The sequence below is a fragment of the Schistocerca piceifrons genome, chromosome 1 (genome assembly GCF_021461385.2).
Source record: "Schistocerca piceifrons isolate TAMUIC-IGC-003096 chromosome 1, iqSchPice1.1, whole genome shotgun sequence".
Classification (NCBI taxonomy): domain Eukaryota; kingdom Metazoa; phylum Arthropoda; class Insecta; order Orthoptera; family Acrididae; genus Schistocerca; species Schistocerca piceifrons.
The window spans coordinates 590,907,019-590,931,018 of NC_060138.1; the positions used below are offsets into that span (position 1 = coordinate 590,907,019).

At 41.5% G+C, this 24,000-nt stretch overlaps 1 protein-coding gene across 16 annotated transcripts in view; it reads right to left on the reverse strand.

The window, feature by feature from the left end:
- The window catches only part of LOC124803042 (RNA binding protein fox-1 homolog 3-like), a 454,277-nt gene that overhangs the window by 121,898 nt on the left and 308,379 nt on the right, over positions 1-24,000 (reverse strand). The gene's annotated exons all lie outside the window — the stretch shown is intronic.

Here is a 24,000-nt window from a genome sequence, read left to right on the forward strand (position 1 = left end):
CCGCAGGGGAGAGATTCAATCAATGGTGGTGGCAGCTGCACCAACCGTAGCAGCAGTATAATCTGAGTTATATTTCAGTTTCCATTAATTTGTTTATTAAACCATCATTGCTTGGTTATGCCAATATATGCTGATTTATAGCCAATGAGACACCAAAAATACATGAGTAGCCAGCACCTCAGCGAAGCATTTATTGTTTGTATGTTTTTTGTTGTAATGTGCTTGGCTAAGATTTCGGAAACGTGAAAGTATTTAACACAGTGCTATCGTGCATTGACGTGGCACTATGTAAGTGAAAATAGCAAGAATGAGAATGTTAAGAAGAAAGAGGTTGGGGGATGAAATACATGCAACGCTTAGTCTGTAGATGAGCGTAAAGTATTATTAGTAGGGCAACATTCAATCAAATTATGTAAAAGCAACAGGCAATCCAGCAATAATACTAATAAATTCGTCAAACGAACCCATCACAACTTGGGAAGAACAGTTATGTCCATACCTACAACATTAGAGGAAAAAGTGACAGATCGCGAAGCAAGTATTAGATCCAATCTAAAACCATTTCTTCCTGACAACTCCTACTGCATGGGCGAATTTTTAGACAAAATATTCATTCAAGTGACTTTTGGAACCCGCAACTAGTCATATTTCGGCACACACAACCAAACTGGGTGTAGATCATCTTCAATATTGCTTTGTGTCAGGAACTGAAGCTGTTGTGGTTGAGCACCTGAAGCATAATTTGGAAAATATTTCGAGTAGATTTCCCCACCATGTTATAGTTCTGGGTGGAGATTTTAATTTGCCGGGTATAGACTGGGAGACTAACGTTCATAACGGGTGGCAGGGACAAAGAATCCAGTGAAATTTTTTTAAGTGCTTTATCTGAAAACTACCTTGAGCAGTTAAACAGAGAACCGACTCGTGGCGGTAACATATTAGACCTTCTGGTGACAAACAGACCCGAACTATTTGAAACAGTTAACGCAGAACAGGGAATCAGCGATCATAAAGCGGTTACTGCATCAATGATTTCAGCCGTATATAGAAATATTAAAAAAGGTAGGAAGATTTTTCTGTTTAGCAAAAGTGACAAAAAGCAGATTGCAGAGTACCTGACGGCTCAACACAAACGTTTTGTCTCAAGTACAGATAGTGTTGAGGATCAGTGGACAAAGTTCAAAACCATCGTACAATATGCGTTAGATGAGTATGTGCCAAGCAAGATCGTAAGAGATGGAAAAGAGCCACCGTGGTACAACAACCGAGTTAGAAAACTGCTGCGGAAGCAAAGGGAACTTCACAGCAAACATAAACATAGCCAAAGCCTTGCAGACAAACAAAAATTACGCAAAGCGAAACGTTGTGTGAGGAGGGCTATGCGAGAGGCGTTCAATGAATTCGAAAGTAAAGTTCTATGTACTGACTTGGCAGAAAATCCTAAGAAATTTTGGTCTTATGTCAAAGCGGTAGGTGGATCAAAACAAAATGTCCAGACACTCTGTGACCAAAATGGTACTGAAACAGAGGATGACAGACTAAAGGCCGAAATACTAAATGTCTTTTTCCAACGCTGTTTCACAGAGGAAGACTGCACTGTAGTTCCTTCTCTAGATTGTCGCACAGATGACAAAATGGTAGATATCGAAATAGACGACAGAGGGATGAAGAAAAAATTAAAATCGCTCAAAAGAGGAAAGGCCGCTGGACCTGATGGGATACCAGTTCGATTTTACACAGAGTACGCGAAGGAACTTGCCCCTCTTCTTGCAGCGGTGTACCGTAGGTATCTAGAAGAGCGTAGCGTTCGAAACGATTGGAAAAGGGCACAGGTCATCGCCGTTTTCAAGAAGGGACGTCGAACAGATGTGCAGAACTATAGACCTATATCTCTAACGTCGATCAGTTGTAGAATTTTGGAACACGTATTACGTTCGAGTATAACGACTTTTCTGGAGACTATAAATCTACTCTGTAGGTATCAGCATGGGTTTTAAAAAAGACAGTCGTGTGAAACCCAGCTCGCGCTATTCGTCCACGAGACTCAGAGGGCCATAGACACGGGTTCCCAGGCAGATGCCGTGTTTTTTTTTACTTCCGCAAGGCGTTCGATACAGTTCCACACAGTCGTTTAATGAACAAAGTAAGAGCATATGGACTATCAGACCAATTGTGTTTTTTTTTGTTGGGGTTTAAGGGCGCTCAACTACTGAGGTCATTAGCGCCCAGTCACAGTTGTTAGAGCACATGGAATCTAGTAAACCTCAAGGGGAGGGAGGGGGGGACACCAGAAAGTCCTGACAAAGATGCAGATAAAATAAGTAAAAAAGTTAGATGTCTTTGGACAAGCCAGTCAAAGTTATAAAACGCAGAACACGAGCAGCTGCTCGAGCGTCATCAGCTAAAATATCCGGTAAAGTAGATGGCAGGGACAGGACAACACGACATTGACTAAAGCGGAGACACGACAATAAAACATGGCGCACTGTTAATGCCTGACCACAAGGGCACTGCGGGGCTGGATCACCGGAGAGCAGGTAGCGGTGGCTAAACCGGCAATGCCCAATCCGCAACCTGGTCAGAAGGACCTCTTCTCGCCGAGATGGTCGGAAGGAGGTTGTCCAAGCAGTTGGGAGCGGTTTTACTGCCCGGAGCTTGTTTCCTTGGAGGGATGACCAAGCATCCCACCACAACGACACAAGCCTCTTACAAACAACCCCACGAACGTCAGATGACGGGACACAATGGGAGGCTGGCCGAGGCAGGAGGACTGCAGCCTTGGCTGCAGCATCTGCAGCCTCATTCCCAGGCACTCCTACATGTCCGGGAACCCACAGAAAGCTGACAGGAGAACCATTATCAGCGAAAGAATGGAGGGACTGCTGGATCCGTTGAACCAAGGGATGGACCGGATAGGGAGCTCCAAGGCTCTGAAGAGCACTGAGTGAGTCAGAGCAGAGTACATACGATGAATGGCGGTGGCGGCGGGCATACTGAACGGCCTGATGGAGAGCAAAAAGCTCGGCCGTAAAGCTGGAACATTGGTCGAGGAGCCGGTATTTAAAGGTGGCGGCCCCGACGACAAAGGCACAGCCGACACCATCGTCAGTTTTGGAGCCATCGGTGTGAATAAAGGTGTGACCGGCAAGTCGAGCACGAAGTTCGACAAACCGTGAGCAATGGACTGCAGCCGGAGTACCCTCCTTCGGGAGTGAGCTGAGGTCGAGATAAATAGGAACCGGAGCCTGGACCAATTGTGTGATAGGATTGAAGAGTTCCTAGATAACAGAGCGCAGCGTGCCATTCTCGATGGAGAGAAGTCTTCCGAAGTAAGAGTGCTTTCAGGTGTGCCGAAGGGGAGTGTCGTAGGACCGTTGCTATTCACAATACACATAAATGACCTTGTGGATGACATCGGAAGTTCACTGAGGCTTTTTGCGGATGATGCTGTGGTAGATCAAGAGGTTGTAACAATGGAAAATTGTACTGAAATGCAGGAGGATCTGCAGCGAATTGACGCATGGTGCAGGGAATGGCAATTGAATCTCAATGTAGACAAGTGTAATGTGCTGCGAATACATAGAAAGATAGATCCCTTATCATTTAGCTACAAAATAGCAGGTCAGCAACTGGAAGCAGTTAATTTCATAAATTACCTGGGAGTACGCATTAGGAGTGATTTAAAATGGAATGATCATATAAAGTTAATCGTTGGTAAAGCAGATGCCAGACAGATTCATTGGAAGAATCCTAAGAAAATGCAATCCGAAAACATAGGAAGTAGGTTACAGTACGCTTATTCGCCCACTGCTTGAATACTGCTCAGCAGTGTGGGATCCGTACCAGATGGGGTTGATAGAGGAGGTGGAGAGGATCCAACGGAGAGCAACGCGCTTCGTTACAGGATCATTTAGTAATCGCGAAAGCGTTACGGAGATGATAGATAAACTCCAGTGGAAGACTCTGCAGGAGAGACGCTCAGTAGCTCGGTACGGGCTTTTGCTGAAGTTTCGAGAACATACCTTCACCGACGAGTCAAACAGTATATTGCTCCCTCCTACGTATATCTCGCGAAGAGACCATGAGGATAGATTAGAGCCCACACAGAAGCACACCGACAATCATTCTTTCCACGAACAATACGAGACTGGAATAGAAGGGAGAACCGATAGAGGTACTCTAAGTACCCTCCGCCACACACCTCAGGTGGCTTGCGGAGTATGGATGTAGATATATCCTATCACTATTTTGGCGAAAACTGACGCATTGAGCCAGTGTCGGTGTACAAAATATAGGTTCACTCTTAGGCAGAAGATCATAGCAACCAGTGGCTGTAATCTTCAGTGTAGGAGTCAACCTATATATCCAATCGCGTTTTTACATATACGTAAGCCACTTGGCATGGAAAAGTAGGAACGATCTGTAATGTGTGTTGTCATATTTGTTTGAAAGCGTGGCTAAGACAATGTATCCGTATCGAGGATTCTTTGACTCGAATTCCGCAGAAATTGAAGTTTCTTGAGGCACTTTAACCCGTTCGGTACGCCACAGCTCTGAAGACAGATTTGCATCTGGCCCAAATTTTGGTCTGCTGAGTCGCTCTCGGCTTTGAAGTTAGCTGCTGATTAACGCTTGGACATATTTCAGTGTCAGCGATCTAACATTTCAACTCATTTCTTTTTGCATTTAACAGTGGCTTACTTATGTTTAAACCTATTGTTGGGAAGAAATTTGGTACTTATTTCGTACATATCTTCGATTTTCTCCTTGCCTTGCAAATACGTAATCAAAATCCTTCCAAATCGACTGTCTCGGTTTTATTTCTTGCCATCTGTAGCCACCTAGCTTCATTATATCTACAAAACATAAATTTATACGACCAGAAACAAGACTTCTGCTGAACCTTACGAAGATTCCAAGAATTCCCGCAAACTGCAAGTTTTCTGCTACTTTTTCAACAACTGACTAAGGGGGTGCCGGCCAGGGTGGCCGAGCGGTTCCAGGCGCTAGAGTCTAGAACCGCGCGACCGCTACGGCCACAGGTTCGAATCCTGCCTCGGGCATGGATATGTGTGATGTCCTTAGGTTAGTTAGGTTTAAGTAGTTCTAAGTTCTAGGAGACTGATGACCTTAGAAGTTAAGTCCCATAGTGCTCAGAGCCATTTGAACCATTTTTTACTAACAATGCGGCTTCGTGCAATCGCGTTCATTCACCGCAGGTAACCATCTCACGAAAGTCGTACAAAACCACTGACATCAAGTTAATCAAAAAGTAATTATTATTGCGGATATCCCCAGATACACCTGCGGATATCCGGATTTGTGCGAGCTTTTGTCTGCAAAATAACTATTACTGTGGAGATCCTCTTCCACACGAACATCTTGGGGGTAAAGACGTGGTTTCAGATATTATTTAAGATAAAGTGAAAAGGAGAATTCAGTGACAAAAGCTGAAATGTGCAAAGAATGGTAACCTGGTACTATTCGTAACAAAAATTTGAATATAATTGCTTAATAAATTCATTTAAAAAAACTTGAATGGATACAAATGACAGTGTGGCATGGAGGAGGAGGATAAAAAGAAGAAGCTGAAGCAAATACAAAAAGCTTCCACGTCCTAGTTATTTTCAATTTTTCAATGAAAAAATGCACAAACCATTGCAATGATTAATACGGAGGAGGCGTAAATGGACTGGAAAGTAACGCTGCGGCATAGACGTTACTAGAGATGGGCAAGAAACAACATACCTTACAACTCGTAAGTGACTGAGAAGTCGCAGTTTTTACAATAACAAGTTGTCAGTATCTGACTGTGATCATAGTCAAAATTGTAGTCACATCCAACGCAGTGTGTCCTCTACATCTATGCTCTAAAAATCACTTAGAGGCACGGCAGACTGAGGGTTCGCCTCATTGTACCCGTTATTAAGGATTTCTCCCATTCCATTCTGATATGAATGACGGAAAAAATGGTTGCTTAAATGCCTCTGTGAGTGCTGTAATTATCCTAATCTTGTCTTCGCGATTCCTGCGGGAGAGATAAGTAGGAGGTTTTAATATATTCCTTGATTCACACTTTAAGTTAGTTCTAAAACTTTCTAGGTTTCCACGATATAGTCTGCATCTACCTTCAAGCGTCTATTAATTCAGTTCTTTCAGCACTTGTTGCATTTTCCCATTCATAGAACGAACCTGTGACCATTCGTGCTGGCCTATGTATCTGTTCAGTATCCCCTGTTATTCCTATTTGGTATGGATATATTGTAGGATAGACTGCACGAATGTGTTATATGCAGTCTCCTTTGCAAACCGACTACTTCTCCCTAGTATTCTACCAATGAATTGCTGTCTGCCATCTACGACTGACGACGATGTTCATTTCATATATCGACAATGTGTCAAACACAGCTATTTGCACGAGTTAACCTATTCGAATTGTGACTAAGTGATACTTTAGTCTTAGGATAACACGTTTTTTCGTTTTGTAAGAAGTGCACATCTTAACATTTTTTAATATTTAAAGCAAGTTTCCAATCTTTGCGCAACTTCGACAACTTATGAAGATCTGACTGGACATTCGCACGACTTCTTCCAGAGAGTATATTTCATTACAGTTAACTGCATCGTCTGCAAAAAAAAAAAAAAAAAAAATTAATATTGTCTGCAAGGTGCCATAAGCTTTCTTTTAGACCTATTAAGCCGTACTGAATCTATACGAGCTTCTTTACGGTGACTGTGTAACACGGAGGTTTCCTCCCATCACTAACTGTCCTACTGCGTACAACTCTATCCAGAACATGGCCAGCTATTCTTTTAACCTTGAACCACAGTTCCTCTACGTACTCTTGTCTTAGCTAGAAGTTTGAGGTTCTTTACTGAGTTATGACACTAAGGCGTCTTTATCTAGCTAACTGAACATAAAAATCTTTCTGCTTCTTTTAGCTGCCCTCTGTTCTTTGCTAACCATTGCTACAACTGCCTCATGGTCACTAATACTAGTTTCGATGGGAACATCTTGAAAGAGGTGAGATCTATTCGTTGGCATTAAATATAACAAATTTTCATCATGAGTGTGGTTCCGAACCATCTGTTGGAGGTAGTTTTCAGAGAAGGTATTTAGTAATTGTTTGCAGGACGTCTTTTCACGCCAGCACCTAAAAATAATGTAATTATCCCACTAGATTGTTGGATGATTATAGCCTCCTCCGATGATTGCAGTATGACTCTGTAACTTACGTATTGCTGACCTGAGGTTCTCTCTACAGTCTTCGGTTACATCAGGATGTTAGTTTATTGGTCAATGGAAGGCTCCAATTATCCACTGATACTGAGTCATCCCCAAAAATCTCAAATGTAGCTTCAGTTTCTATCTCTACTGCGACAAATACACCGCCTCCACTTCCCATTCGCCTATCCTTTAGATGTTCGCTTATACTTTACCCAAACATCTCAATCTTTTCGACCTTGGAACTTCATGAGCTTTCTGCGCCTAGTGCATGTGAGTGCCTCTGCTTTTTAGAACACTTCAAACTGTCACTTTTTTGCGGATGGTTCGGCAGTTAACTACAAGGGTTTTAGTATTCTCGGCTGTAGGAGGAACTTGTTTTGGTCTTACTCTACTCACGCAGTGTCAGCTACCTGTATAGCAGCCTCTCGTACAGTATCTAGTGCACACGTGCCTAATTTCTGTTGACCCAAGTTCGTACTTCTTTCTAAGAACTTGAGTCATGTTCAGAAAATCACCTTGATTGTTAAACGCTTCTACTCTTACACACTACTAGAAATGTTAGTCACAGTGTAAAGCTTTTACTATTTGCGGTAATAAGAACAGCTGAATGGGGGAGGTCTTCACATTTGGAATTAACAATCTCACTCAAGCTCATTCAGAAAAATGTTTCTTGAGCAAAAGTTACGTAGTGGAATCCCTTCCATTTCTTGTAGTACGATATATGTAGGTAACAAGCATGAAAATGGTTACCAGAAACTTGTCCGCAATTTTATACAGGTTTTCTGAATTTATTTCGCAGTTTCAGTTTCATGGCGAAATCTTCTTTAATTACGGCATGAATATAAATTTTAGGTTACGTTATAGGTCTTTTTTGTTACCACAAGCTTTACTTGACATTCCCATTCGTTTGCTTCCCTAACTCTCAACCAATCACCACCTTCCAATCTAACCTGCACCTCGGGATACGCTACACACCCGTCTGTCACCAAAATCAATGTTTCGGAGGGGAGGGGGTTCAGATCCACGCTCTAGATCTTTTATCAGACGGAGATCGTCTTCATGAACAGTGGCATATACTCCAGTTCTACTATCAATGTTATTTGGAAGGAGCTATATATTGACTGACTGAAAATGTAGTTCACAGACGTGTGAATGTAACAAAGCCTTTACAAACTAAACAAGAAATCTTAACGTACTGTGTAGCAATTTATGTTCTGAGTCTCCATATCACATTATTTGAATTTTCGCGATTTTTTAAACTAGTACAAAACTTAGAGCCAAAGGAAGAACAAGTATAAACCATGCTATCGACTGTTTTGTTGAGTTGAGATCCTCTTTGTTCGTTCACGAGCGTGTCCACGTCTCACGTAAGGTTTGTTTATCACATAACAACCGAGGAAGCATAGTTGCAAATAGTAAGAATAAATCTCAGGTAATGTAGCACTCTTTCGTGAATATCTTTTCACGCGATTTTTCTTCGTAAGCTGTTTTCATCTCCACGAAAATGCAGATAATTTCTCGCAGCACACAAATGAGATTAATTTAAGAACAGTATGCAGAATGTTTAAAAACTATGTCGATAAAGAGTAAGCAGCAGATAAAATAGGTTTTGTTTAGTTTTCCGTGCCGCAAAAGATGGAGAGAGAGAGAGAGAGAGAGAGAGAGAGAGAGAGAGAGAGAGTGTGTATCCGCGACAGGCGGAAGTATTGCCATCTATTGCGATTAACACTAACAGCAGCAAAGCATTTTGCATAACCAAGAGGCGAGGGTACTTTATGCCCACTCTAATAAACAGTGAAAAAATCGTTAATTGTTACCGACATATCAACATCATACTTTTTAAGAGGTACTGAAGTGTAAGTAAAGCCCAGAACTTGAAAATATCTTTTAGCACACTTAGCAATATCTACCCACTTTCAAAAGCTGTACTGTAATAGGGAGGGTCGACCAACAGACAAAAAATTTTAAGAAAATTTCACTGAGTGTTGTTGACTTTTACTGTAGCATCCGTCACGAAAACAGGTTCGTAATGGTTCATCTCACCGTCCTACAACGCTGTCAGTTAGTGATAATTTCAAATATTGGTAAAATTTCCCGAAAAAATATTAGACTTATCTACTTTTAATCTAGAATAGATGCAGTACTTCCCATACCAAAATTGTTGACAGCTGCTAAAAAAAGTAACGTTACAAGAAATCCTGAAAAAAGTTTTTATTTCAACCTGTGGAAAAAACAGAACCACTGACATATTAGGACTGAAAATAATATATGAAGTCTCAAAGTTTATAGATGCATGTGATATATATTTTATCGTAAAAACATAAAAGTATTTCGAGATAAGAAAGGAAATAACGTAAGAGGTGTGGAATTGTTCCGCCTGTGTAACAAACAATGTCGTCGCTGATGAATTCGTATTGTGTTGGACCTTGATGAAAGTTGTTGGGAAAACTACAAAATTAATTCTGGTAACATCTGAGACAGCGTTACGGCATCGCGTCAAGTTTGAACGCATTTCATTTACGAGATACTCAGTACGCGACAGCGCGGAAGTGCTTGTGTGGTGCCGCCAGGATTCTAGTTCCGACGGCTCACCTTGATAGGACAAAGAATATTCCCTACTTTTTGAAAATTTGCAGCTCTGACCGACCCTTCGTCACTGCATACATCACCCAAATCTCCGATATAAGCAATACAAAAGTGACTGCAGGTAATTTCAGACCAATATTTTCGTTGAAGTCGAGTAAAATATTGTTACGTAGAAGAAGGTGTAATTAGATGAATGACGAACACTAACTTCACTCAACGAAGGTTTATTCAACACTTGCACATACAAGAGCGCGGAGCGAACTGCCTCCGGCCAGAACACGTACGATGTATATACAGTTACAGAACATTCCAGCACAGTGATTCTTGATATTTGTGGATACTTCTAGAATGTCCTCGAACCGAATATATAAATTAAAATTTTACAATTCAGGTGAGTTTTGAACTCACGACACTCCATGCAACAGTCTAGTATCATAACCGCTACAGTAACGGTACTACTCAGCTTCTTCTGCGACAATATAGCTTTGTGATTTTGTGAAATCCAAGTTTTATCGAAGTATATTACAAACATTTCTACTGTCCTCAGCACGCAGTAGATGCTTTTTATACAAAAATTCGTTCTTGCTGCTGCAATGTCTCTGCATTCCATTAAATTTTTTTGTCTGTCATACTTTCTGAATCAAAATCGAGTGAACTTCGACAAAGAACGGAGTTACCTGCGCCAGACCACTCCGTATTGTTCTAGCCGTCGGGTACTAACCCACTTCCGTAGTTCAAATGGTTCAAATGGCTCTGAGCACTATGGGACTCAACTGCTGAGGTCACTAGTCCCCTAGAACTTAGAACTAGTTAAACCTAACTAACCTAAGGACATCACACACATCCATGCCCGAGGCAGGATTCGAACCTGCGACCGTAGCGGTCTCGCGGTTCCAGACTGCAGCGCCAGAACCGCGCGGCCACTTCAGCCGGCTCCACTTCCGTAGTACTGAAGTATAGTTCAACCCATTAACTTATTGGCAAAATCATCGAATTCCGTAATTTCTGCCTCTGTTCATACCTCTTTCCTGGAGAATCAAAACTTGCGCTCACTTCTACACGTTCAATCATGTTAATACGGAATACAATCGATTCGGCAACACAAGATTTTGTCGTCATTTTATGAATTTGAGCATAATCTATATTGCCCCTGGCTTCTTCAATGTTGGCAAGATCAGTAAAAAATCATCAGTACGTTCGACACAATTTTAAATTGTTTTCCAATGTCTTTTCGCCCTTCATGCACGCCGACTGGAATAGCACTACACGGAGACCCTTGCTTCTTTATTTCGCTCAATACCCAACATACGTCAATTCAACGTTCCACGGGAGACTGAAGCCGCACGTGGAAACACAATATTACACGGAATCACAAAACATTTAGCTTGCGCTGTTACCAGTGTACATGCTGACAAATCAGCGCTTGAACGCGGGCCGACTGCAGACAGCTTTTGCGACCGTGAGGTGTCTAATTTCATGACTGCCACTTTAACAACATACTTTTTAAAGAGATACTGATTTGTAAGTAAGGCCCTGAACCTGGAAATACTGAAAATGACACTGATCAGGGATAATGTCATCTACTACTGAGACTTAAATTTTTGGTTTAAGTTCAGTTGAGGAACTTAAAATACATATCGAATTTGGCAGAATAATTCATGAAAACTAACTTTTTTTTTTCAAAACTTTAAAGTACATAATGACTACATCATTTTTTTTCAAAAAGTGGCGAAAGTACCCCTCCCCCCTTGCAACTGCGAGGGTTAAGGACTCAAAGATATCATGGAGCGAAGACCAGGCAGACACCTGTGAACTAATATACAACGAACTTAGAACTGGACCTGAGAGTTTTCTTAAATGAGTAGTACATGTGTAGTTAAACTATTTTGATTCTTTCATGGTTGCTATGGAACTAAACTTGTTATTAATTAATACTGTGGATTTTCTGAGATCACGAGTTTCTATTCTGGGCTTTTCCGAAATATGGAGAGATTGTCTGTGAGCTTATGGTCACTGAAAAGGGAGGCTATAGAAAAAATTTCACTGAGAATTGACGAAGGACGTAGAGATATTGTAACCGAAAATGTATGATGTGAATATAGATAATTAACTTTATTTCAACGTAACAACTGAAGCGTAGATCATACAGCTCCGTTACACAGTGCATTCAACAGCAGAATAAAACATGTATACAAACAAAAAGAAAACCTAAGTCAGTGATTGCGCAAAAGATAATCAATAAAACAGTTATCACTTCCGCGTAGCATTACACGGTGCGTAACAGTGCACTTCACCACTCTCCCCTAGTGTCAAAGATATTTGCTGTTGAATCGGACGGAACGTCCGTACCAGGGAACAACGGGGTCGTGCACAGGCTGCTGATGGCACATCAGAGGTTGTCTCCGATGTCTGCTGCGGCTGATTTGTAACGGGTGGTGGAGCGGCTGGAGCGTGTGTAAAGAAGAGTCCGCACCAATGTTGGGTGCGCGGAAAGCAGGTTTAAGCCTGTCGACAGGGATGGTAGTTGGCGTACCCATCATTTTGAATGTTAGTTGTTTGAACGTACTGTGTAATGCTCCGCGGAAGTGAAAACTTTTATTTCAGTCTAAACGCCAATACAGCATAGGTCATTTGAAATACTACTTGTCTTTTTTCGTAGTTTATATTGCAGCCTGTTATTTTTCCCTTAAATATTTCAATTATAGCTCTTAGTGAAAAATATTTCTATAATGCTGCTGTTGGTGTAAGTTATGTAATTTCAAATCAGACCCCATTGCTCGTACTTGGGGTTTGATTAAGTCACAATTTTCAGAAAGCAGCGAAACTTGGCGTCTATTCACCAAGTACGCCTACGTAAAACGAGCAGACATCTCACAAGAGTTGGCTGTAGGTTGCAGAGTTGTGGCAGTGGCGATTTATCCATGTCAATCCTGGTCTCCTAGCGTGTAAGGCAGGAGATGCGAGAAACGTCCTTAAAAATTTAAATTTGTCATTTTTCGACAATCTGCGGGCTGCAGCTTGTCACACTATAAAGCCGCCACTAAGACTTGAAAAGCAGAGAAATATTTCTCTAGAAACAAAGTGCGCAACTTCATTGCGCACTACCTTACGAACAGCAAACTCGCAGAATTTGTGTTTCAGGTGAAGAAATGGCTCCTCTATGAGAAATGGCAGTAACTGACGTCACAAACTCGTAGGACACCACGTTAACGTTAGCTAACTTGCCCCTGTGACGACTGCTCCGCCCAAAAGTCGGTGTATGTATGGGAACCGTGAAGCCGAGATAGTGTGCTGAAATACATAACCTCAAATCAAAATTTCATCCGTCAGTTACCAGCTGAAGAATGTGTGGGGAAGGAAGACGGTAATAATTGGACATGAGTTTACGGCCTGTCATCTTCCTCGGAGCAGCATTGGGCACGTTCGCGCCTCTACTTCGGCAGCTGGGTGGGCTTCTAGAATGAAGACGTTGCAACACTGGCGGTAACGTTTTCACGGGACGTCGTTTCCACAACACAGCCAGGCTAGGGTTGACGTGGGGTGGGCCTTCGCAGAACTACAGCACCGCGCTGGGAAACTCTAATCCTCGCTCTGCGGGTGCAGTCTCTATGCCAATTTTTAGAAAATATTAAGTTCGACGCAACAGCGCCATGCGATGTTCTTCAACACGGAAGGGTTGCTCTACGCACGACATTGTCACAGATTAGTTACCTACTTCTCAATGACGGCCAAATAAATACAAACAAAATATTAATTATAAGGTTTGTAATTGAAGCAGCAACCAGCCACAAGTTTTCGTCACCTTTCATGTTAAGTTAAAGATAATTTAATGAACGTTCCTACGAAAAACAAAACGAAATAAATCTCTCACAACTTTTACCGAATGGTGAACGAAAAACCTTTTGTTTATGGTTCAAATGGCTCTGAGCACTATGGGACTCAACATCTTAGGTCATAAGTCCCCTAGAACTTAGAACTACTTAAACCTAACTAACCTAAGGACATCACACACTCCCACGCCCGAGGCAGGATTCGAACCTGCGACCGTAGCAGTCCCGCGGTTCCGGACTGCAGCGCCAGAACCGCACGGCCACAGCGGCCGGCCCTTTTGTTTATCTTAGTGCACCACACTAATAATGAATACAAAATGATTCCGCGAAAGAAAAGCTGTTCTAGCCATCTGAAAATAGATTTCTAAAAAAATCAGGAACTTGCAATGGATTGAGATAAATAAACTTTTTAAGGGGAGCCGAAGGTGGTCAAATCCAAAAAATTACGATTTTTTTTTTGCTACCGAAAATTGGAACATTCCTCTTTAATGTAAACTTTGAATTATTGTTCTACTCGCCCTAGAAGTGGAGTTATTACAATTTTCCCCCACGCCTGCAGAGGAAATGGGCGGCCGCTGAATGCATCTAACATCCTCTCGTGACTTCCTGGAGAACTGCTTGGGATTTTCTAGGCCTGTTACGCATACAGCGCCTTATGTTACGCATACAGCGAGTGTGCAAGGGTTGGCTACATTGTTTTCTGTGACAAATGAAGCGCTAAGAGCGCGGAACATCGTCTCTTTGCTGTTTACCGTTTCGAATTAGTTCAGTGTTGCGCCTGTTGTTGGTAGTACTAAACTTCTTGTGTAAAGCGTTGTTCTGGTTACGATGCCACGTTTTAGTAACCGTGTATATAACAAGAGGAAGAACGTAGGGGAAAGAAAATTAACACTAATACCAAGTTGCGATACTACAATTACTGAAACAGTGCGTTCTTCTGCTAAGCAACACATGGCCGGCCATAGCCCTGTGGCATCTTCTAGCAAATACTACCTTGGGGATCGTGACTCCAAAGGATTTGAGACTATAGAGGAACTGAAACCATATGGAAATGAATTTGTAGTTGAAAAGTTGAAATGCATTGGGCATGTGCAAAAGCGTATGGGTGCACGGCTTCGAAGGCTCAAACAAACTTTGGGTTCAAGTAAGCTCATGACGGCAATAGGAGGGAGAGGCAGGCTTACTGATGAGGTGATTGAACGTCTACAGAGATACTATGGGTATTCTATAGGGCAAAATACTAGTAATGTTAGTGACATGCGAAAAGCGGCGTGGGCATTGTTCCTTCATACTGCCTCTTCCAATGAATACCCTCAACACAGCCCGTGCCCAAAAGATTCCTGGTGCAAATATAATGCAAAAAAGGACTATGATCACAAACATGGTTTGCCAGCAGCTGTGATAAATGCAATAAAACCAATTTTTCATGACTTAGCACAGCCAGAATTGTTACACAAATGTCTACACGGAAAGACGCAGAATCCTAATGAGAGCGTAAACAATTTGATTTGGAAAGTGATTCCTAAAAGGGTGTCTGTAAGCATAAAAACACTGCACTTTTGGCATTTATGATGCAATAGCAACCTACAACCAAGGGAACAGTGTGAAGTTCTGAAGGCATTAGGATTTACAGCTGTGGTGAACAATGTACGAGCACTAAGAAATATTGACAGAGAAAGGATAAGAGGAGCAGAAAGAAGAGAAAGGCATATGATGTATGATGGAACAACAGGCCAGAAAAGAAGACAGAAGAGGAAGCTTTTGGAGGATGAAGAAGAAGACACTGATAATCCATCCTATAGTGCAGGAATGTATTGAGAAACTTTGATAGCCATTTCCCGTAAATTAGAATTTTTCGAATATAAGGAACATTTTCTCAAAATCCACAAAAGCTAGAGAGATGAAATTTTTATACAGCACTCCTAGTGGTCAAAATTACATTGTAACACAGCCATTTGGCAATATGTTCAGTAGTTTCATTTCAGTTTAATTATAAAGCAATTATTTGTAAAAAAAATTGGGTCATTAATAAAAAAAAATAATTGGAAGGAAACTAGAAAAGATACTCCAAAATCCCTCTGTCATAACTGCAATACTGAACCACTCTATATGTAAAAAAAAATTCAAATTTTTCTATTTGGTAGTTTATTCATAAATGTCCCTCAACTTAATGATTTTAACATGGGCAGCATAGGCACCTCCGGATCCCCTTAAACCATACTTGTGGCCGGTTGCTGCATAAATTGTAGCCACTTATAACTGTAACAAAGCCACGTCTCGTAACATGTGGGCTTCTGACATGATTGTGTGATTTATACTTGCAGTCAGTCAAATCCTTGTCAGACAGGCTGCAGAGATGAATCACAAATGAGCTCCCAGGAGTGAGTGACTAAAGGTTCTTCCATGACGTAATACTGAATCTGATGGACAAGTCAATAAGCTTTCAAATAAATCCCGTTACATACTAGGAACTTAAAATTGAGTGACGTCTCTCGTTCGACTGTTAGTCTGGTAATTGCTACTTCCTTAAATCACTTTACGTGATGATCGCTCGAATACGGTCACAGTAGATTCATATACAACTTAAACTGCTGGAACCTTGTTTTCATGACAACCTGATAAGAAATAAGCGAAGTTACGGATGAGGCACACGAAGCTCTAAAATGTGTTTAGGATGCGAGAAGATAAAAGACGTAAGCCAACTGCAGGAAAATGAAAACTTGGATGTAACAAGGAATATAGTACTATTTGTATATTCGTAAGTACATTCACCAGCCGGCCACTAATTTTTATGTTCCATATTTCATTTGCACTATGTATCATAATTATGTCGTACGATTTGTATTATTTTTTATAGATTTAGTTACTAAAATCTTAAAGGGTACATATTCAATACTGATAAATATTTAATTTAGCAACACCAAGTACTAATGTTAGCCTTCAACAAGATGTTCTGCTATCTCCAATAGAACTGGTAGGAATACACAACATTTTAAGATAACTACTTACAATCTGAAACAACGTGTAACAGAATAACATACAAGGTAGTGCCCGCAAATAGATCTCCTGTTTAGTGACGGGGGATGGTTGGGAAGGAAGTGAAACATATAACATTCCGACTGTTTACATAATTAATCGTTGGATTTAAATGGTAATACGCTACATCTCATGTTTTGGGTGACTGGGGGCTTGCTGTATGTTCGACTGTTTTCTGATGACTAAGAATCTTAAAAACAAAATCCATTCTCTTTTTGAAACGCAGGAAACCAGCCTACACTACAGATCATATCATTCCACACACTATTTCTCCTCGCAGAATGTCTGTCCTCCCTCTTTCAACGACACAGCTGTAAACAATCAGGTGTTGGTACTAAAAAAATGCTCCCTTAATACAGTGACTTTAAATCAATTTTCGGCGATGCTTGGTAGAACAATAACTAAAAATAAAATAAAACAGGGTTCAGCGTTCTTACTGTCTGTTTCTCTCTCTGACTGACACACACACACACACACACACACACACACACACACACACACACACCGCTTGACAATACATACTAAATGCAGTACAGGAGGAGCCTTTAATGGTGGGAAGAGCAGCTTGTTGGGTAACTTCGATTCACCGCTCGCACAGGAAATGGACATGCCTGACGATCGCGCACACCCAGTGTTGACGCAACTTCCTGAATCTGAAGGTCTCTCCCGAAATGAACAATGAGTTCACTGTTACTCGTCGGTGCGGCTATCCTCGCCAATCCACTAGACCTTAAATTTCAGTCTAGTTAAGGTGATTTACGCTTGCCACAATCAACCTTAGCTCACAGAAGAACGCCAGATTTCTTTATGGTGGTCTCGGACTATTTCCTCTTCCGCTCCCCCACACTAACCCCATAATCATATCAATCCAAATATCTTAGCTTGCCTACACCGAAATAAGTCTTGAAAGACAACCTTCGGCGAGGAATATATTCTCATTGTATGATATGCGAAAGCCTACAACAAGAAATAAAAGGCAGCCAGCACGCAGTTCTGTTATGCGCTCTAGCTCTCACTATGGCTGTGTATACGGAAATCGAACGTAAGAAACGCGCTTGCCTACAACTTCTTGGCAAACTAAAGCTCTGTACAGGACCACGACTCTAATCTGGAACCTTGGACCGTTCGTGAGCCACACTCTTGCCGACTGAGTACTCTTTTTTCTGTTTTACACCATTTCGTAAATAAAATATTTCCAACAACGTAAACCTTTCTAACATCGGAACAATGTTGAAATATGATACAAATTTCGTTTTACGACACCCATTTCGGAATTTTGCATCAGGTTCTTTGCATGAGTGTATACGAAGAAAACTATGAAGGAGCTAGCCGGTGCATATTCTCTTACGTTCTTGACACGGCCAAATATCCGTTGCGGTGAGCAACTACATTCTTTTGTTGTTTACGCCTGTGCGGTTAATTACTGCAATTCTACCTTTTGCCCTATGTCGTACATCTGTCAATGCGTTGCGACTGAATTATAGTTCTATAATGACCTCATTTTGGCAGTCTAAGCATTTATCGATGTAACGTCAGTTTTGAAAGGGTTGGTATCACATTAATTATCTTTTACCGTGTCCTTCTGACAGATATTCCATCCAACTTTTGTCACCTAATTTCAGTTCTATGGGTGTAATACTGATCTATCACTGGTCAAAAGATCTGTGACGCAATTTGTTTCGTCTACATCTTTCGAGTAACTGTGCTCAACAAACATCTGAAAATGTTTAACCCTAGGACTCACTCTGGGGTCATAGGTGACCCCAATCATCTTTACTATGGATAAAATAATATTTCTATTTCTTGTAAAAATCCAGAATTTTATGACTTTTACCACACAGTATTGTAGTTCTCTCTCAAAAATTTTTAGAGCGCTTGACGCAACATTTAAATCAATAATTAACAAAAACTACTGTTGGGGTCAATTATGACCCAGATAAATTATATGTAACATTCATAGAATGTATAGATTATCAACTATCAATCTCTTTCTTAGGTATTTTGAGTTGGTAACACCGAATTCAGGTGTTACTCAGAACTAACCTCAAACTGGAAGTTCGTTTATACGTTTGTTGATGCAGTGTAATTTCAGCATGGATGGAATACGTTTTGCTCCTGGCTATAGTGTAGAACAAGCTATGGAAGACTTATTTCGTAGCAGTAGTGATTCAGAAGGTAGTGACGCCGAAGGTGATGGAACAGAGACACAGGTAGACCAAAGTGATGAAATTTGTTTACATGAATTAGAAGAAAATGATATTCTTGCTGAAAATGATGACAGTGGAGAAGATGAAAGTGCAGTACTGGTAAGAAGGGGTCGGGATATTGCATGGAGTACAAAAGAACCATCAATTCGTAGATTTCCAATCCGCAACATACAACGATTTTCAGCAGGTATTCCTAGTACAGTTAGTGTTAGCTCAGCTGTTGACTGTTTCAGGCAGTTTATTACTAATGAATTGCTGAATATAATAGTTCAGTTCGCAAATCAACGAGGACATGAATTGAAAGTGTCTGGAAAATTTGTTGACTGGCGTGATACAGACAGATGCGAGCTTCTTTCATTTTTAGGCTTTCTGATTCTGTATGGCGCACAGAAGAGCCGGGGGAACCTATTGACGAATTTTGGGACTCTGAATATGGCACTCCTCTATTCCGTGCTACTATGTCGAGGAGGGGATATCAGGGCATTCTGCGTTCACTTCGTTTTGACGACCGCATCACAAGACTTGAAAGGAAAGAGAGGACTGGAAATAAGGCTGAAGCTGTACAGGAAATATTTGATTTGTTTGCCGTGCAATGTCAAACATCATTTATACCTTCCAGCAATATTACTGTTGATGAACATCTTTGCGTACACAGAGGTCGGTGCAGTTTCAAGGTCTACATTCCTTCAAAGCCAGGAAAGTATGGCATCAAGATGTGGTGCGCAGTAGACTGTGAACATGGTTATCTGACAAATCTTCAAATGTACACTGGAAGGAGTGGTGATGTGAGAGAAGTGAATCAAGGCAAGAGAGTGGTCTTAGATTTAGTGCGTCATCTGGCTGGCAGTGGTAGGAATATTACCACTGACAATTTTTTCACGAGCTATGACCTTGGCCAAGAATTGCTGAAAATGAAGTTGACACTTGTAGGTACTCTACGTTCTACAAGAAAAGAAGTCCCAAAAGAGTTTTTGCCTTCGAAAACTAGGGAAGAATGCACTACCAGATTTGCATACAGTGGTAAAACCCTATTAGTTTCGTATGTTCCAAAAAGAAATAAGGCTGTGCTACTCCTGTCAACACAACATCAATCATTTGAAGTGCCCAAAGAAAACAACTTGAAACGAAAACCAGAAGTAGTGTTGTATTACAACTCAACAAAATCAGGTGTTGATACGCTAGATCAAATGAGCTCTTACTATTCTGTGAAAAAGGGTACAAAACGTTGGCCACTAGCAGTATTTTATGATCTTGTCGATCTAGCTGCACTCAATGCCTACAGACTCTTTGTGTTGCTGTTGAAAAAACAGACACACGTCTTTTTCTAATGAAGTTGGCCAAAGAAATGGCAAAGCCCCAAGTGGAACGTCGTTTGAGTTTACCACAAGCAAGGAACAAGGATATTATTAGCAGTATCAAACGGTGTGGATTTGATGATCTGTTAGACAATGGAAATCCAGACGTAATACCCGACAATCAGAAGAGAAAGCGAGGAGATGCTCCATTTGTCCCCGATCAAAGGACACAAAATACAGTTCAACACGGAAAAAGTGTAACAAATTTGTTTGCAAGGAACATTCTGAAATAGTTTCTACTTGCAAAATATGTGCAGATGACTATGGTACGGATTCTTGTTAGAATTATGTTTCCTATTGAGTTGTTCATCACATTTTCTGTAAATTTGAAGCCATTGTGAAACATTTATGAGTGAAACAAATTATGACTTAGAGTACTATTGTAACTTCTGATATGTAATTACTCTGCCATATGTAATTTAATTCTACTATGTACATACCTGTTAAAAAAGCTGTGAAATGTGTCTAAATACTAAATAAAATGTAAACAAACAGTATTAAACGACAGTACGTTGTTCTCTGAATGATTAGTACACACAGTCCATTATATATTGATTGAGGTCATGTATGACACCAGATGGAGTACTAGGGAAATTTTAGCAGAGTGAGTCCTAGGGTGAAGTTAGTAATTTACAACGTAGGGATAAACAACGTCATATCTTAGTGCATAGGTGGTCACACTATGACAATGTGTTTGCAAATCAATTAAAATTTTCTTCACGAGGAAAATTCTGTTACATCTTCATCTACATACATATTCCGCAAGACACCCTCTCAGGATAATCTACCCTTCTGATTGCGAGGTCCTTAACCTATTGTTCCCCAACCCTCAGGAAACCTCCAACCCACACTATCCCCCCTCGCTGATACAGGTACACTTTCAGGTCTCTGTTATTCGAATTGACTATTTAAGTAAACTGATCAATTAATTAACTCCTCCCTTCCAGTAATACCCCCATCCCCCCTCCCCCTCTACCAGGAAATTGGTGGCTCTGTGGTGGACAGAAAGGCTCTAACAACAGGGAAAGATATGCTGGACCACTACTAGTCGTTTCCCTTCCTCTTCTACTCGCAAATAGAGCAAGGGAAAAACGACTATCTGTATGCCCCCATATGAGCCCTAATTTGTCGTATCTTCTCTTCGTGATACCTACGCGAAATGTAGGTCTGCGGCAGCAGGGTCGTTCGACAGTCAGCTTCAAATGCCGCTTCCCTAACCTTTCTCAATATTGTGCTTCGAAAGAATGTCTTCTTCCCTCCAAGGATTCCCACTTGAGTTCCCGAAGCATATCTGTGACACCTGCACGCTGATCGAACCTACCAGTAACAAACCCAGAAGCTCGCCTCTGAACTGCTTCGATGTCTTCTCTCAATCCGACCTGGTGCGGATCCCACGCACTAGCGTCTTGTATGTGGTCTCCTTTATAGATGAACCACACTTTCCTAAAACTCTCACAATAAACCAATATCGACCATTCCCCTTCCCTACCACAATCAGCACATGCTCGTTCCATTTCATGTCCCTTAGCAGTGTTACGCCCAGATATTTAAACTCGAGCAGGACACTACTACTGCTGTATCCGAACATTACGTATTTTGTTTCTTCCACTCAACCGCATTAACCTACATTTTTCTATATTTAGAGCCTTTCATCGTACCAACCAGAAATCTTATATCCTCCTACAGTCACTTATCTTCGACACCTTCCTGTACACCACAGCTTCATCAGCGAAGAACTGCAGACTGCTGCCCACCCTCTCCGCCAGATCATTTATGTTTACAGAAAATAGCAACGGTCCTGTCACACTTCCCTGGGAGACCCCTGATGTTACCCCTCTCTCCGATGAACACTCGCTGTCGAGAAGAACATAACGGGTTCTATTACTTAAGAAGTTTTTGAGCTAGTCACATATCTGGGAGCCCATTCCGTATGCTCGTACCTGCCAGTCACATATGTGGACCCAATTCCCTATGCTCGTACCTGCAGTGGGGTATCGTGTCGAATGCTTTTCGGAAATCTCGAAGTATGGAATCTGCCAGTTGCCCTTCAATCATAGTTCGCCCTATATCATGTGAGCTACTTTCTAAAGCCGTTCTGATTCAGGGACACGAGCTTTTCGGCCTCTATGAAATTTGTTATATTCGAACTCAGAATATGCTCTAGGATTTATTCCGAAGCACACCGATGTTAAAGAGATTAGTCTACAATTTTGCGGGTCCGTTCTTTTTACCCTTCTTATACACGGGAGTCACCTGTGTGTTTCTTTTTTTCCCTCAATCGCTTGGCACCTCGCACTGGTGGAGAGATTCGCGATAAGTGTGAACTAAGTAAGGGGCCAATGACGTTGAGTACTCTTTGTAAAACTGATTTGGGATTCCATCCGGACATGACGAGTTATTTGCAACTCTTTCAGTTGTTTCTCTACGCCAGGGATGCTTATTACTACGTCATCCATACGGGCCACTGTGCAATGGTCAGACGGCGGTACGTTTGTACGATTCTCCTGCATGAACAATTTCTTAAGTACGGAATTTAAAAATTTGGCCTCCTTTTTGCGATCTTCTGCTGCCAAACCAAACCGATCAACGAGTGACTCGATGGAGCCTTAGAGCTGCTTAGCGATTTTACACAGGACCAGTATCTTTTCGATTTCTCCGCCAGATCTTATAACCGAGGTACGACGGTGGGAGCTGCTGTATGCTACGCGCTTGCGTTGGTGCATTAAGTTCCTAGCGTTTTTCCGAGAGTTTAACAAAAAAAAGAGAATTTAGCCATAAATAATATATTCTCCATCACTATTTACAACAGGCAGCCAATGCTGACTTTTCGATTCCGCTACTGCAGAAATCGCGTAGTTTTGAGGCGAAGACCTCGTCGAGCCATCTTCAGAGCGCATTTTCATTTGGAAAGGAAGATCTTCCAAGGTTGCTCGATACAGAGCAGGAAAGGTGAAAATCTCAGAGGCAAGATCAGGTCAATAAGATGGACTTCCCAACCCAACTCCTGCAAAGTGTCTTGTCAGTCAAGCAGAATGGAGGCGAGTGTAGGGGGACAAAGACAGAGCTGGTGCATTTTGCTAGTGCAAGGTGCCTCCATCTGGGGCAGTTATGCCAAACCTATTTTGTTCTCCTTTGACTGACAGGTCATTGATCTATTGTTCTTTGATTGACAGGTAATGACCCCCCTCAGGATAATCTACGCTTCTGATTGCGAGGTCCTTAACCTATTGTTCCCCAACCCTCAGGAAAAATCCAACCCACACTATCCCCCCTCGCTGATACAGGTACACTTTCAGGTCTCTGTTATTCGAATAGCCCTCTCGATCTTATCAATTTGATTGACTATTTAAGTAAATTGATCAATCAATTAACTCCTCCCTTCCAGTAATACCCCACCCCCTCCCCCTCTACCAGGAAATTGGTGGCTCTGTGGTGGACAGAAAGGCTCTCACAACAGGAAATTCGAGGGTATATCGTTTATTTATTTTAAAAAAAAATAGTTTGCGGGGGTTAGATTTCTCTTGCTCATCATTCTCTGCTTTTTGGAAAGATGCAGGACTTGTAAGAAGTAATTAAATCTACCACCTTTCTTTTTATTCCAATCGCGCATGAAACATACATCACACGTAATTACATAGCTAAAAGTCTTTCGATCGCAAAGTATGCGTCATCCACTGGACTGCACAGCACGCCACCGCACATGCTTCCAGGAGTTGGGGTGCACTGTGGCCCCCACAGAACGACGACGCGGCCGTCAG